The following is an 18,079-nucleotide window of genomic DNA, read 5'->3' on the forward strand; positions in this document are numbered from 1 at the left end:
TGCGCAGTCCTTTTTGGGGGAAAGTATCTATTTAGAAATTTTTCTTCCAATTCTTCCCATGTCTGGATACTTCTCAGCTGCAGGGTGTTAAACCAAACCTTTGCATTGTTCCTGAGACTAAATGGGAAAGCTATAAGCTGTATCGACTCCGGGACTCCTTCAACTCTCAGCATGTTGCAATAGCTGTGGAAATCAAGGAGATGCAGATAAGGATTCTCTGATTCTGATCCCCCAAACTGATTTTCTTGAACCTTTGATACAAATGAAGATCTGAGCATAAAACTCTTCGCTGGAATCTCTGGAAACACAACAGGTCCCAGTTCTTTAACTGACTTTAGGGCTCCATAGTCCTTCAGCCATTCCAACATTATGCCACTTTCGAAACAACCAGGGGTGTGCAATACACTAACATGTGGGTCGGAATCTCCTGCCAGGTTAGTTTTATGCAATAACAAGATATAGAATTTTAAACAATGATAATATGAAATAAGAAACGTTATAAGAAAGGATTAAAATGCAGAAAAAAAAACAAAGCCTAGTCTAATCCAATATGACTTAGCTAGTGTTACAGACGCAGTCTCTAGCAACGGTTCCAAAAACTTGTTACGCTTCCGCAAGTGCATGGATTCATCGTCAGTAATAAAAATATCAATCCCACAGGGACTGGCTATAAGCACTAGCAATCGCTCACTTATGGTTAGCTAGACTACCAACGATCTTGATCAGGCTAAGGGAAAAGAAAGGTCGAGGGAGAGAGTCAAGGGTCGCAAGGTCGAAATATTCACTTGGTGATGAGGAATTCTAGGGGATCGATTTCGTCGTGGTAGTATTGATGTGTCTCAATTTGTCTTACTCTCGTTGTCCTTATTCCTGCAATTGCCGGAAGCTAAGTAGGTATTCTCAAGCACCAAAATAGGGCAATGTCCTAAGAAGTCCTGTCACGGTTTACCCCTGTCACTAGGGCACCTCGGCAAATCTTGAGGGCATAACTCTAACTGGTAGATTAAGAATAGTGAGTAGGGCTAAGCTTGGTCTCTCGCTCCCTTGGGGAGAATCTGCCTTCCTCTCAAGGAGCTATCTAGATGTCCGTGAACGGGTTACCCCTGTCACTAGGGCCCCTTAGGTGTACGATCTAGAGATAATCCTTTACGAGGCTGACAAGTTTTTCTTAATCAAAAGTAGGCAATTAACAATTGAAACAAAGCATGAAAGTTCATCCAACAAGTATAAACACAATTCGAGTTTTACATCAATCCGTACCACGACTACTCCATAATCCTAGAACAAGAGATCTACTCCATGAATGCTAAAGAGAGATCTGAAAACATAGTATAGACAAACATACAATTCTCAGCAAGTAAGAAGGAATATGCTTATCGGGTGTCGAAGAGTGGCCTTCGGATCCAACTCTCAGCTTCTGGAGTCGAATTGGTGGTGGAAGTTCGCTGAACGGCGGTCCAAAGCGGCGTAGAATTGCTCCAAGATCTTTTTCTCCTTGACGGCTCGCCTCTCCCATGGCAAAAAGGGTTAAAACCCTTATATAGCCTTAGGGTTTGGCCGCTGCGGCACGGCCATGTAAGGGTGGCACGGCCGTGCCCTTCGCTAGTTCTGTGCGTGGTTGCACGGTCGTGCAGGGTCACACAGTCGTGTAGCCCTTGGGCTCTATCTCCTGGGGCACGGCCGTGCAGGGGTGCATGGCCGTGCAAGTCTCCTTCTCTGCTTGGGGTGGCATGGCCGTGCAGGGTTGCATGACCGTGTGTTTATTGGCTGCTGTTTTGGTCGCACGACCATGCAGGATTGCACGGTCGTGTGCTCTTCCTCTCCTGTTTGGCCACACGGTCGTGCAGGGTCGCACGACCGTGTTGTCTGGTTGGTTCCGGTGCATCAATACTCTCCGTTCAAGCTCCTAAAATCTTTCCTGTCAACATAAAACCAAACAAAGAGCAGATATCCAAACAAAACAATAGATATGATGAATACAAGATAAAAGATGTGATCATGTGAAGAATATATGTGCATAAGTCAAGTGAATGTGCGCTAAAACATGCGTAGAAGATCATAACATTTGTGCACATCATAAGTCTATTCTATAATATAACAGCTAGGTGATTGAAAAACATTTGAAATCCTAAGATTCACAAAAATATTTGTTCAAGACCAACATCTCAAAATCCCCGTGTATTTTATATGCCACGTTAGTGTGGACGTATATAAATTCAAAAAGGAGATTTTATCCATTAATTTTATTATCTTGTCAACCTATCTTTATGACAAATAAAATTAATAGTTAGTCTGTCTTCGATCAACCTTTCTTTAGATGCAGATCTCAGCGCGTTCAAGCGTCCGCGCCTCTATAGTATCCACACGAACATATCCTTCATTCGTTGCATGAATGAAGCCTTCGGAGAAGAACCATCTTCTTGTGCTAGCAAGAAGTATGATTTGGCCAAACATCAAGAATCGGCTATGGAAGGAGGAGGAAGAAGATGGAATCTCAAAAGACACCTTTTTCTTATCTAATTCATCTTGTGAAAAAATAAATGACAAAAACCTATTTATATTCATCCCATGAATACCAAGGGTCTTTTGTCTCTTTGTATTCCTCTTAATGGGTTGGATTTATTATATTGGATTAACCATTAATCCAATAACTCAATAAGTCTAATCCATTGAGTCTAACCCATTAATCCAATGTGTCTAATTCTAATTGGACTCAATCCAATGAGTGGGTTCATTTGAGTCTAACTCAATTAGTAACCAAAAGGCCTAATCATCTCATGATTGGCTCTTAGGGATAATTACTAACAGGTTTTCAATTAAATTATGCACTTTTTCGTACATAAATTTAGGCAAGATAATAGTAGGATGTGTAAATAGATTAACTCTGTGGTTGCAGGCATCCTAGTTCCAACTATTATGGCCTTATTGTGTTTGTGTGTGATTGGACCCTCGGGCATGCCGAGGGCATTTTATGTGTGTGCATGATTGTAATTATTAAATACAGCAGGAGTTGTATTAGTTTTAGGATTTTACATTCTGTTCGATCTAGATTACATGTGCATTCCCTTGTGGAATATAGGATCGATAAATGTAAAATTTTATTTTTGTCGTGGATCGTATCCTTACGAGGCATGGTGCTATTTGAGAACGAGAGGCGCAGTGGAAAAGGAAACAAGATAGACGTGATGACATGACCCGTTGGCAGCGGCTAGGGTTAGTGGCACACGGAGGACAGCTATGGATGAGGCCAAAATAGTTGGAAAATTATTTTTTATATTTATTGCCTTTTATGCTATTTATATGTGTTGTGTGTGTGTGTGCATGTCAAAATTCCTCGTTTTAAATAACTATGTGGGAGAGGAATTTATAAATAAATTCCACGGTCTCCATTACTGGTTTGTAAGTGATGCAAACAAACTTGCGCATTGGCTCTGAGTGCCTTCCTCCACATCGGATGAGTTTGTTTGTGAATCACTAGATCAAACTTCCTTTATGGATGATTATAGGAAATTATTTAGGTTTGTGTGATCTTCCCCATCTGAAGGGGCACAATCCTATTTAAAGGACTAAGTATCAAGTAATGTTATACACTTAGGCGCATTTAATAGTATCCTCCCCATCAGAGTCACTGCTATTATTTTTGTGACCGAAGAAAAACCAACTATTAATTTTATTTGTCATAAAGTTAGGTTGACAAGATAATAAAATTAATGGGTAAAACCCCTTCTTACAAATGTTTGAATTTGTATATGTCCACACTATCGTGGCCTACAAAATTCACGGTGTCTTGAGGTGTTGGTGAATTTAAATGATATTGTTTGAGGAATCAATATTATTTTAAATTCTAAAGTTTTGATCAAATATTTTGTGATTCTTAGGATTCAAAATGGCTTTCAATCCTCTTGTTGATATATTGAAAGAGAACAAACTTACTAGTCCCAATTACATTGATTGGAAACAAAACTTGTACTGTCCTCATAAAAGGGAGAACAATAAAGGTGTATCTTATTCATTAGTTGTTGAAACATGTTTAGCGGTGTTATCTACCGGCACCTGGTATGCAGATACGGGAGCCACTGATCATGTCTGTAATTCATTGCAGGAGTTCCAGGAAACCCGAAACTATATAAAGGGGAAATCACCGTCTACATGGGCAATGCTACAAAAGTGGCGTTATTGTATTGGGAGATGTTTATTTATCCTTTGATAGGAATAAAACATTGATTTTGAGAAATTGTCTTTATGTACTAAGTTTTAGAAAGAACTTGATTTCAGTTTCCAAACTATTTATGGATGGATATTCTCTTTTTTTTATGACAAAGTAGTTATCAAAAAAAATAAGTTAGTTATCTGTTCTGGTGCATTGGTTGGAAATTTGTATACTCAAAATCCAATAACTCCCACGATGCAACAAATGGAAATTAATAACACATCTTCTAATTCAAATAAGAGAAAGCAGCCTTTGGAAATGAACCAAACATATCTTTGTCATCTAAGGCTAGGTCATATTAACTTGAGTAGGATTCAAAGGTTAATAGCCAGTGGACTTTTGGGTTCATTGGTGGTGGAAAACTTTCCAACCTGTGAGTCCTTCTTGGAAGGAAAAATGAACAAGAGACCTTTTAAGGCTAAGGGGTATAGATCCAAAGATGTGTTGGAATTGTTCATTCTGATTTGTGTGGGCCTATGACTATCCAGGCAAGAGATGGTTTCGAATATTTTGTCTCTTTTATAGATGACTATTCGAGATACGGGTATATTTACTTAAATTTGCCACAAGTCTGAGTGCTTTGATAAGTTTAAAGAATACAAGGCTGATGTGGAGAAACGTCATGGTAAAAGTATCAAGACACTACGGTCTAATCGTGGTGGCAAGTAACTCTTAGGAGAGTTTAGGAGTTACTTATTAGAGACTGGAATCCAATCCCAACTGTCTGCACCTGGTACACCCTAACAGAATGGTGTGGCAGAATGAAGGAATATGACTCTTATGAAAATGGTTAGATCAATGATGAGTTATTCCGAATTACCAAATTCATTTTGGGGATATACTCTGGAAACGGTAGTGTACATTCTGAACTTGGTACCTTCTAAGTCAGTACCCTCTACTCCCACAGAATTGTGGAATGAGTGTAAGCCTAGTCTGAAGCATATTCGGATTTGGGGTAGTCCAGCACATGTGCTGAAGGGAGACATTGATATGTTGGAATCACGTACAGAAGTTCGATTGTTTGTGGGTTATCCTAAAGGAATGAAAGGTGGTTTATTTTATAGTCCTAAAGATCATAAGGTCATTGTTAGCACCAATACCCGATTTTAGAAGAGGACTATGTAATAAACCACAAGCCCATGAGTAAAACTGTTCTTGAAGAAATAAGAGAAGACACGTCTACCTTAGTACCAATGGTACAAGATGAGATACCACAAGAAACTACAACACGTGTCACAAATGATGCACAATTACAAGTAATGCCTCGTCGTAGTGGGAGGGTTGTTAGGCAACCTGATAGATTCATGTTTTTGGGAGAATCTTCAGACTTGATCCCTAGTGAACATGAACCTGATCCCTGGACATATGATGAAGCACTCCAAGATAAAGATGCAACATCAGTCTATCTATGGACTGAAGTAAGCTTCAAGATCTTGGAACATCCGGTGGATTTATTCAGTGTCCGGATGAGTCTTGTGTATACAAGAAGAGTGACGGAAATGTGGTGGTATTTCTTGTACTATACATAGATGACATTTTGCTAATTGGCAACAATGTCAAAATGTTGTCAAACGTAAGGGTATGGTTGTCTAAGCAGTTTGATATGAAGGATTTGGGAGAATGTGGACATATTCTTGGGATCAAAGTAATAAGGGATCGCAAGAAAAGAATGTTGTATTTATCCCAAGCTTCATAAATCGATACTATCTTAGCTCATTTTAGCATGCAAAACTCCAAGAAAAGTTTTCTACCTTTTCAGCATGGAGTACCTTTATCTAAAGAGATGTTTCCTAAAACATCAAAGGAGATAGAGGACATAAAGGTAGTTCCTTATGCTTCGGTTGTAGGAAGTCTAATGTATGCAATGCTATGTATGAGACCAGATATATGTTTTGCCTTGGGTATGGTTAGCAGATATTAAAGTAATCCAGGACAGGGACATTGGACTACCGTAAAGCATATATTAAAGTACCTAAGAAGGACTAGAGATTATATGCTGATTTATCAGGCAAATGATTTGCTCCCTATGGGTTACACTCATTCTGACTTCCAATCAGATAGGGACAATAGTAAGTTGACCTCGGGGTATGTGTTTACTTTGGGTGGTGGAGCTATACCATGGAGGAGTATTAAGCAGAAATATGTTTCGGACTCTACCATGAAAGCTGAGTATGTTGCAGCCTCTGATTTAGCCAAAGAAACTATATGACTCAGAAACTTCTTGATGGACTTAGATATGATTCCTGGTTTGGCCAAAATTATCATAATTTATTGTGATAATAGTGGTGCAGTAGCAAACTCGAAGGAACCACAAGCCCATAAGGCAAGTAAACCCATTGAGCGCAAGTACACCTAATGCGAGACATCGTAAAATGAGGAGAAGATGTTGTCGTTAAGATTACATTAGCAGATAACCTGGATCCTTTCACTTAGGCCTTTCAGGCAAGAGCTTTTGATGGGCATGTTGAGGGGATGGGAATCAAATGTATGACAACATATCTGGCAGCATAGTCTTTTAGTATAAATGGGAGATTGTTAGGATGTATACTAAAAGCCAAGCTTTTTGTATGAAAATTTATTTTGAAATGAGAATCACATTGGTCAAATGTCTTCATTTAGTAAAATACAGTTGTCCATTTAATTTATATTGTAGATAACATGGTGTGTAGTGTCACACAGAAGATTATGTTATCAGTTTCTTATAAATTATAAATAGTAGCTCACAACCAAGATGGATTGGGACAAACCATTGGAATGGTTGTAGTGTAATTTGGTACTAGTTTATCTTAACTATAAATTAACACTAGTACACTATGTGTGTATTGAGCATGACTATTTGAAGTTGTTCTTTTTATACTGACAGCATAAAAGAACATAACCTCTGTTATTATGGATGTACGTATTCTTAATCCCGATATAATAACAAGCACATATACTTAGTATTTATTTCTTTGATTTATCAATGGGTGAGATTTATTCGTTAAATCAATAGGCCCGATAAGTTGGGAAATAATATTATTTATATGGTGTGTTATTGATTATAGAAGGAAACTGTGTCCTAGTCATCTAGGTTGATGATGTCTCCTTGAGGAGCTCATAAGAATTGTCATGTAAACCCTGCGGGTGGACTTAGTCCGACATGACAATGAAGTTGAGTGGTACTACTCTTGGAGCTAGATATTAATTAAGTGAGTTGTCAGTAACTCATTTAATTAATGGGCAATCGATATCTTAAACACAGGGAGATTAATGCACTCATGATAAGAAGGAGCTCATAATGTAATATGGGATTGGTGCGGTAGTTCAATAATAACTCTTTAGTGGTATGAGTTATTATTGATGAACTTGAGTTGGGTGTTCGGGTTGAACACAGGGAGCTCAAGTTCATTAGGAGGCTAAAACCAATTCCTCCTCTCAGTCCCTACTGTCACCTCTATAAAGCCTCGCGTTCACCCGTTTTGATTTTCCTTATTACCCAAATGAGGGGTCGGCCACATCCTTGCTTGGTGCCCAAGTAAGGGGCTGGCCAAGCTCTCTTGGTGCCCAAGATGTGGGCCGGCCAAGCCATGCTTGGTGCCCAAGCATGGGGCCGGCCATACGAGAAGAGAAAAGGAAGTTTTGTTGAAAACAAAATTTTGTTAAAATCTTTCCTTTTATAGCTTTTTACAATGGATTAAAAGAGAGATTTTAATTTTGTTAAAATCTTTCCTTTTTGTAGTTATCTACAATGGTTAAAAGAGATATTTTAATTTTGTTAAAATATTTACTTTTTTGTAGTTATCTACAATGGTTAAAAGAGAAATTTTAATTTTGTTAAAATCTTTCCTTTTTTGTAACCAACCATTATAGGAATAAAAGGAAGATTTTGTTTAAAACAAAATTTTGACATAATCTTTCCTTTTATAGATTTCTACAATGGATTAAAAGAGAGATTTTAATTTTGTTAACATCTTTCCTTTTTTGTAGTTATCTACAATGGTTAAAAGAGATATTTTAATTTTGTTAAAATCTTTCCTTTTTGTAGTTATCTACAATGGTTAAAAGAGAGATTTAAATTTTGTTAAAATCATTCCATTTTTTGTAACCAACCATTATAGGAATAAAAGGAAGATTTTGTTTAAAACAAAATTTTGTTATAATCTTTCCTTTTATAGCTTTCTACAATGGATTAAAAGAGAGATTTTAATTTTGTCAACATCTTTCCTTTTTTGTAATTATCTACAATGGTTAAAAGAGAGATTTTAATTTTGTTAAAATCTTTCCTTTTTTGTAGTTATCTGCAATGGTTAAAAGAGATATTTTAATTTTGTTAAAATCTTTTCTTTTTTGTAACCAACCATTATAGGAATAAAAGGAAGATTTTGTTTAAAACAAAATTTTGTTATAATATTTCCTTTTATAGCTTTCTGCAATGGATTAAAAGAGAGATTTAAATTTTGTTAAAATCTTTCCTTTTTGGTAGTTATCTACAATGGTTAAAAGAGATATTTTAATTTTGTTAAAATCTTTCCTTTTTGTAGTTATCTACAATGGTTAAAAGAGATATTTTAATTTTTTAACATCTTTCCTTTTTTGTAACCAACCATTATAGGAATAAAAGGAAGATTTTGTTTAAAACAAAATTTTGTTATAATCTTTCCTTTTATAGCTATTTAAAATGGTTTAAAAGAGAGATTTTAATTTTGTTAAAATCTTTCCTTTTTTTGTAACCATCTACAATAGCAAATAAAAGGAAATTTTATTAAAAACTTTCCATATTAGCCGCTGGCAAAGATTATAAAAGAGGAGGAGGGGATGCTCTCTAAACAAAACCTAAGGCTCCTCTTCTAATTTCTTGTGGCCGACTCATCCCTCTATTCCCTTTCCTCTTCATAAGGGCTGGCGGCACTTGGAGAAGGACCTTCACCTTGTGGTCGGTTGCTTGGAGGAGAAGAAGAAGAAGAAGGAGGCCTCTTCACTTTGTATTATTTGGTGGCCGAAAGCTTGGAAAAGAAGGAGAAGGTTGGATGTCTTCGTCTTGGTAGATCATCGCCCACACGACGTCCAAGAAGAGGAGAGGAATACAGCAGAAGATCAAGAGGTCTTTAGGTTACAAATAAAGGGAAAACTAGTTAATTGTTTCTGTGGTGTACTAGTTTAGTTTTTCTTTGTATGGATCCTGAAATACCAACACAAGAGCTTAGCGATTTTGTGTTTCAATTTTGTGCTCCGATTTTGTGTTTCAATCTTGTGCTTCGATTGAGGTCTCTTTAGTTAAACCTAGGGTTTACTGTGAGAAGATTAAATATTCAATTTCATTGAAAGGCTTTGTTTAGGAAGTGTTGGATGATCCCATAACCAAGAAGATCGAGTGACTCGCCAACTAATGTGTGTAGATTGTATACACTTGTTTAGCATGTTTTGACGCACATTCACATATTTTGCGCATGCTTTAACTAATCATTTTCGTACTTCCAGCTTTGCTTTTAGAATATTTACTCTTTTTGTTTGGAGATCTGCTTTTGCGCTTTTTTTGTACGTAGGAGTCAATTTTGGAGAAGAATTGATGTTCTAGGCAAAATCTACAATTGAACGAAGGAGGAAGGCACTATCCCTGTGTGCCACATGACCCTGTCATGGGGAGTTGCCCAGGCCGTGTGGTGATCCTCACCCTTGCAGCACTGGTAGAATGAGGGAGTGTCCAGGCCGTGTGAGTATCACATGGCCATGCAAGCCTTCCCGAGCCAAAGCAGTGCATGGTTGTGTCTGTCACACGGTCGTGCAACATCGCCAGAAGCCAAGAATACCCTGGTCGTGTCCCAGACACGGCCGTGCAGGAGTTCCAGAGCCAGAGGCAGAGCAAGCCGTGTAGATCTACACGGCCGTGCAAGGGGGCAGTAGCAGAGCATGACACGACCGTGCGAGCATCACACGACCATGTCACCTGGGTAGTGAAGGGAATGGACCACGCCGTGTGAGCTTCACACGGTCGTGTCTCGGGGATGTGTGACGCCCAAACCCCACCTCTATATAAGGGTTTCTTCCTCATTTGAAACGGGAACTCTCCCTTTTGGGAGAAATCACGATTTGGGGCGTTCCTCCACCTTCTTGGAGGGATTTTCCGGTGATCTAAGGGTGGATCTTCAATGAATCGAAACCAGGGAACGAGGATTGGATCCGAAGATGGTTCTTCATCGTAGATAAGTTTTTCTTCCCTCTTCCCTTCTTGGATTTGGGATCAAGATGCTTGTAATTTTCTTGTCTTTGGATTCCTTTTCTTGTTCTATGGATTAGATCTCTTTGTTCTAGGATGAAGGGAGTATTTGTAATGTGAATTTGATGTAAACTCTTGTGGATTTGCCAATTTCCTATTTCTATGATTTTTCCCTGTTTGTATCTATTTGATCTTGTGTGGATTGTTGTAATTTGGTTTAATTACCATACTTGATTAAATATTTGGGTATCTTGTGGATTTTGTAAAGGTGATTCCTCACTTGATTATCCGAGGGACGTTCGTGACAGACAAGACCATGTAAGGACGTTTGAGGGATGATCTTGAGGGTGAAACAAGGGCATTCAAGGGGGTAGGATAGATTGGCTGCATTAATCTTTCATATCTTGATGAGGTTGAGAAGTAATGAATTTCTATGTTGATTTTCCGAGGGACGCACGTGGCAGGCAAGCCCGTGTAAGGACAATATAGGAATCATTCCAAATTGATCACAAAAGGGTATAGATTTCAGTCCTAGGTCGTTTGTCTATTGCAAGAGAGAACCGACAACCTTCTATAAATGATGGACAATTGAGGAATACAATTTGGTAGATCACTTACATTGAATAACATTACAAAGAAACCCAAACTCCTAGAACATCCTTTATCATTGCCCTTATTCTTGTTTCTATTCTTTTATCTATATTCTTTAATTTTCATAGTTACTCTAGTTTTCATAAATCAATTGATTAGTTGTTTAGCTAATTCATGTTGAGATATCTTTAGTTCTTATACCAGTCCCTGTGGACCTGATATCTTTCTTTATTACTGACGATGTATCCGTACACTTGCGGATCGTTAACAAGTTTTTGGCGGCGTTGCCAGGGACTACGTTATAACATTAGAAATTATCAATTGAATTAGACTAAACATAACCTTTCTTTTCTTTAGCATAATTGTAACTAATCTTTAGAATTCCTTTTTCATAATTTTTGCATATCTTTCAACTTATTGACAATTCATTTTGTTGCAATTCTAATTCTAATTCTAACTTTACATTCTTGATTTCTAGCATCCTAATCTAGTTTTTCTTTGTTTTTCTTTTGATCTAACTTTTCTCTTTCTTTCTTCTTTTCTTTTTGAGCAAACATATCTTGTTCTTGTGTATGCGAAGATCTAACTTTGTACGAGAACTTCTTCCTCTAGACCCAGAAATAGATAGAACATTTAATAGAAGAAAAATTCTGCAAAGACAACAAACAGAACAAGAACATTCTAGCATGGCAAACAGACCATTAAAGGATTGTGCAGCACCTTACGCTAGAGGGTTTCGATCTAGCATTTCAAGACCTTCAGTTGAAGCAAATAATTTTGAGATCAAACAAACTATTATTTCTATGTTGCAGCAAAATCAGTTTGGTGGAGGACTGCATGAAGACCCAAATCAACATTTGGAGGTTTTTTATGAGATATGCGGTATAATGAAGATGAAAGGTGTTCCTTCTGAAGCGGTGCATTTATTATTATTTGGGTTTTCTTTAAGAGATAGAGCTAAGCAATGGTTAAAATCTTTAGCTTCAAATAGCATCACCACATGGGAGCAATGCGAGCAATAATTTTTGGATAAATTCTATCCACCTAGTAAAATGGCTCATATGAGGAATCTCATTGCAAGTTTTAAACAAGCTGACTCAGAATCTTTATTTGAAGCTTGGGATAGATATAACAATATGCTCAGACAATGCCCACATCATGGTTTGGAGAAGTGGTTAGTGTTGCACACATTCTATAATGGCATTAATTATCATACTAAGGTATCCCTAGATTTAGCTGCTCGAGGGGCACTCATGAATAAAAGTCTAGATGAAGCTGAGGAAATAATTGAAAGTGTAGCACAAAATCATCATCAGTGGGCAAATGAGAGAAGTGGTGGCTATTCTTATTCAAACCCAACTAAAGCATCAGGGAAATTTGATGTAGATGCAGTCACCCTAATGACTGTAAAGTTGGATGCTCTGATAAAGAAGCTGGAAAGTGTTAGTGCGGGAAGCATCCGACGATCGAACCTTAGTTTTGATAATGGCAAAGGATTCAAAGTTAAGTTAGTGTGTGATCTAACATGTTTGAATGAGTGTTTCAGGAAAGTCCTAGCTGCAGTTAGACAGGTGAAAAACCCTAAGGGGTGGTAACCTTAGGTCCTAGGGGGCGGTAACCCTAGGTGGAGGAAAACCCTAAGGGGCGGTAACCTTAGGTCCTAGGGGGCGGTAACCCTAGGTGGAGGAAAACCCTAGAGGGCGGTAACCCTAGGTCCTAGGGGGGGTAAACCTAGGCGAAAAGTCCAGTCGGTCTGGAGGACCGGACTGGCATCAGGTAAATCTCCTGAGTGGAGTAGGTGAGGACGCGTTCCCCGTAGAGGGAACAGTAGGCGTTGGGTCGACCTAGGGTTTCCGGTTGGAAATCCGAAGTCAGACTCGGACAGTCTTTTCACTTATGAATTATCAGATTCTAACATTGTCTTGCAGGGTATGCAATTGCTCGGACTAACCTTGTTTTGCAGGAGAAGCGGCTCCTGGAAAAAGGAGGTCCGGGCGCCCGGGATGGATCCGAGCGCTCGGAGGTCCGGGCGCTCGGAGGTCCGGGCGCTCGGAGGTCCGGGCGCCCGGAACAGGTCCGGGCTCCCGGGACCAACTTTTATCCCCTGCGCGACTTCGCGACGTGGAGCAACCTGGTTGGCTGGCCACGTCACACTCCAGGCGCCCAGAAAGGTCCCAGGCGCCCGAAACCTCATATAAGAGGATTGAGGTGCAGCTTTAAACATAACAATCTTCTAAGCATTCTCCATCTGACAAGCTGCTAACGTCTCGACTCAGAAGTGCTGCAACGACAACCCGGAGCTTCAGTTTTAGTCTTTTTATTGTCGGTACAATATTCTTTTCTGCTTAAATTGTACTTAGCTTGTAATATCTTTTACGAATTATAGTTGTTGCCCACCGGAAGCGATCAAGGATCGCGGGCCTTCGAGTAGGAGTCGTCACATGCTCCGAATGAAGTAAATCCTTCGTGTCCACTTTATTTACTTTCCGCTGCGTTATTTCTGAACAAGCTTTTACGATTTCGAAAAACGAAATAGCCACGAGTGCTATTCACCCCCCCCTCTAGCGCTTTCGATCCATCAATTGGTATCAGAGCGGGGTCATTTTGAATCGGTGCAACCACCATTCAAAATATTTTTTCGTGGTATTTTTTAGATTTTCGGAGTCGATTAGAATTTAGCCTCATAGCTATATTCTAATTCTTTTTCCCTCGAATCGGTTTTTCTCGGAATTGGTGCAACACCACCCGAGTTCGTGATCCATTTTTTTCCTTCCGCACTACTAAGCCAGGACCAAGTCCTGGGACATTTTGTTGGTTGTTTTTCGTTTTAGGTTAATCTGAAATGGCCCTTCAAGAAGGCTATAGTACAGACCGCCCTCCGCTATTCACCGGAGACGACTTCGGGTACTGGAAGGGTCGGATGGAGACATATCTCCAGACTCACTTTGAAGTCTGGATGATTGTCAAAACCGGATTCCAACTACCATCTGATAGCGCCGGCAAACCACTACCGTACGAGGACTGGGATGCATCTTTGATCAAGAAGGTGGAAGCTAATGCCAAGGCAACCTACACCCTCCAGTGTGGCCTATCAAAAGAAGAACTCAACCGCATCGGCCCCTTCAACAATGCCAAAGAGTTGTGGGAGAAGCTAATTGAACTTCACGAAGGGACATCCGACACCAAAGTAAGTAAAAGAGACCTAATTTTTAATAAATTATTTAACATCAAATTGCAGGAAGGTGAAACAGCTGCCCAACTCCATGCCCGGATTCAAGATCTGCTCAATGGTCTTCATGCAATTGGACAGAAGGTAGACAACCGGGACATCATAAGGTATTCTCTAAACGCCTTTCCAAGGAACACCTTGTGGGCATCCATGGTAGATGCCTACAAGGTCTCCAAGGACTCATCTACCATTAAACTAGATGAACTTTTTGCAGAACTCGAACTTCACGAACAGACTAATGCATGCCCGACCGAGAAAGGGTTGGCTTTGGTTGCAGGAACAGGGAGATCGAGTGAGTCAAAAATCAAGCGGAGAACCGAACCTGAGTCAGAAGAAGAACCAGATTCGGAAGACAACGATGAACTTACAACCGAGATAGTCAACTTAGTAAAGAAGCTCTGCAAAAAGAAGGGCTTCAACATAAAGGATCTCAGAAAGGCCATCCAGTCTTAAGAAGCCCAACCAAGCTCGAAGGTTAAATTCGAAGTGACCTGCTATGAGTGCAATCAGAAGGGTCACATCAAGGCAAATTGCACGAACCAGAAGGATCCAAAGAAACCCAAAAGAAAGAAGGCATTGAAGGCAACATGGGACGAGTCTTCTTCCGAGGAATCCGATGACGAAGAACTAGAACAGACGAACTTTCTCGCCTTGACAGCCCGGGACTACACCAACGGATCCGGAAGTGAGGACGAATCGGAAGCCGAGTCCGAGAGAAGCCACGGATCCGCATCTGTTTCTGAAGGACCGAACCCCTCTGTAAGTAAAAATCGTTTATATAGCTTAATTAATTATTTAATGCATAAAGTAGCTAAGTCCAAGATTCGAATCAAATCGCTTCTAAAGGAGGTAACACTCCTTAAAGAAACGCCTAACAACGAATCCTTAACTGATCAAGTTTAGACTGGAACCTCAACTCAAGTTCAAAAACTTGAGAAAGAGAATTCCAATCTGAAAAGTCAGGTAAAGGATTTGAAAACAACCCTAGAACGATTTTCCTTGGGATCCAAGAATCTTGACTTGATTCTTGGAACACAAAGGGCAATCTACAATCGAACTGGACTAGGATATAAAAAGAAATATAAATCTTACCTATCTTTAATAAACAAACCAAATAGAAAAATGGTCCAAGCATGGGTTGTCAAGTCCAACCTGATCAATCAAGTTGGACTTGGATAGTATTGGGTCCCTAAGGATCAAATACATTACCTCAATAGACCTTATCGAGGCTATGATCCAGGGGGAGCTAAAACAATAAAAATTTGAAATTAAAATTCAAAATTTGAAATTAATCTAAAAATTAAAATTCAAAATTCAAAATTAATTTAAAACTCAAAATTCAAAATTCGAAATTAATCTAAAACTTAAAATTCAAAATTCGAAATTAATTTAAAACTCAAAACTCAAAATTCAAAATTCGAAATTAATTCAAAATTCAAAATTCGAAATTAATTTAAAACTCAAAATTCAAAATTCGAAATTAATTTAAAACTCAAAATTCAAAATTCGAAATTAATTTAAAACTCAAAATTCGAAATTAATTTAAAACTCAAAATTCAAAATTCAAAATTAATTTAAAACTCAAAATTCAAAATTTGAAATTAATTTAAAACTCAAAATTCAAAATTTGAAATTAATTTAAAATTCAAAATTCAAAATTCGAAATTAATTTAAAACTCAAAATTCAAAATTCAAAATTAATCTAAAACTCAAAATTCAAAATTCAAAATTAATCTAAAACTCAAAATTCAAAATTCAAAATTAATTTAAAATTCAAAATTTGAAATTAATCTAAAACTCAAAATTCAAAATTCGAAATTAATCTAAAACTCAAAATTAAAAATTTGAAATTAATTTAAAATTCAAAATTCGAAATTAATTTAAAACTCAAAATTCAAAATTCGAAATTAATTCAAAATTCAAAATTCGAAATTAATTTAAAACTTAAAATTCAAAATTCGAAATTAATTTAAAACTCAAAATTCGAAATTAATTTAAAAATCAAAATTCAAAATTCGAAATTAATTTAAAACTCAAAATTCAAAATTTGAAATTAATTTAAAATTCAAAATTCAAAATCAATTATTCAAAATTAATTCAAAATAGAAGGAGGGTCCAGAATAGCTGGCAACTCTGAAACCTATCTACCCGAAATGGGTAAACAAGAGTAGATTACCTGGATGGGTAAATAAGGATAGATTAAAAAGGGTTAAATTTTAACTGGAATCACAGTACTGGTGAAGTTTTTGGATGATAGTACGTTAGGGAAGCTTGGACATCGTGTAACGCCCGCCCTCCCTGCTAACCCTAAGGGACGAGGCTACGATACTCTACGTATAAATTTTTCTTTTTAAAACAGCGGAAGACTTAAAATAATTTTCATAGTTTTAATAAAACTTTTCTTTTAAATTTCTTTTGAACTATACTATCACATGGCATCAAAATCATAACATCAAATCCAGTGGAACCATAATGTCAAGCCACACATGTTTAGGTATCACAAGTCATAAAATACCAATGCATAGTACTTTAAAGAAACTTTAAGCAGGTTCTTATTTATTTGGTTGCCTAGCCACTGCCACACACATCTTCGTTGCCCCTCCTACTGCTCCTCTAACTCATCCAGCTTTTTCCTTTATCTGTGGTACAAGGAAAGTAAGCTATGAGCACTCATGGCTCAGTAAGTTCCTTTCCTACTCACTAAAACCAACAATCAGCACATAATCAAGAATGCATCAACAAGTCATAATCTCAACTAATCATGGCATAACATAGCATTCTATTCAAGCATATCATGCATCATAATATAATCACAACTAGTCATAGCATATCAAGCATCACCATGGCCGAAACATATACATAGTGCATTGCATAAAACATAGCTAGACATGGCATAACAAACAAGTATCATGGTATATCAAAGCATGGCCGAAACATGTATATCAAAGCATCATACTATGGCCGAAACATGTACATCAAGGCATCATCATATCCATGGCCGAAATCTATATATCAAGCATCAACAAATCCATGGCCGAAACATGTCTATAAGGTATAGCATGAACATAACATAATCACACCTTATCATGGCATATCATAATCAAGAGCATAACATGAAACATAGCATAATCATAAGGTGTATGCAATATGATTTTGGAAAACATGTATCCGAAAAACATGTGTATGTCTCATGATCTTTAAAACCATTTTCTTTTACATATATACTTGAAAATAATCTCAACATAAGGGGGATCCTGGCTATGTACCACTTACATATTGCACGCAACCTTGTAGGTCCAAGGTAGCAAGTCTTGAACCCTACGAGGCAAACATACTAGGCCCTTAGTCCTAGGGGCACTTAGGAGCCCATCCCTAATGAGGTCCTTAGTCCCCGGGGCGCTTATGGAGCCCACCCTTGGTACAAGCCACTCACATACAAAGTAAAGTACATGTCATACATATCATGTATCATAAAAGCATGCATCACTTAGGCACACATCATATCATAAAAGTATGCATCACTTAGGCATACATCATGTCATAAAAGTATGCATCACTTAGGCATACATCATGTCATAAAGGTATGCATCACTTAGGCATACATCATATCATAAAGGTATGCATCACTTAGGCATACATCATGTCATAACAATATGCATCACTTAGGCATAGATCATAAAAAAACATGCATATCTTAAGCATAAAGCATATCATCAAGCATGCATGATTTAACCACATAGCATATCATGAAAGTATGCATATTTTAAGCACTAAACATAGCATCAAATCATGCATAATTTAACCACATATCATAACATAAGCATGCATATTTTAAGCACAAAGCATATCATATCAT

At 37.9% G+C, this 18,079-nt stretch overlaps 1 pseudogene; it reads right to left on the minus strand.

Moving 5' to 3' along the window:
* Positions 1–12,061: 12,061 nt before the first annotated feature.
* Positions 12,062–12,159, minus strand: LOC122044757 (annotated as a pseudogene).
* Between the last annotated feature and the right edge of the window lie 5,920 nt (positions 12,160–18,079).

Source organism: Zingiber officinale, chromosome 2A, assembly GCF_018446385.1.
Source record: "Zingiber officinale cultivar Zhangliang chromosome 2A, Zo_v1.1, whole genome shotgun sequence".
Lineage (NCBI taxonomy): Eukaryota > Viridiplantae > Streptophyta > Magnoliopsida > Zingiberales > Zingiberaceae > Zingiber > Zingiber officinale.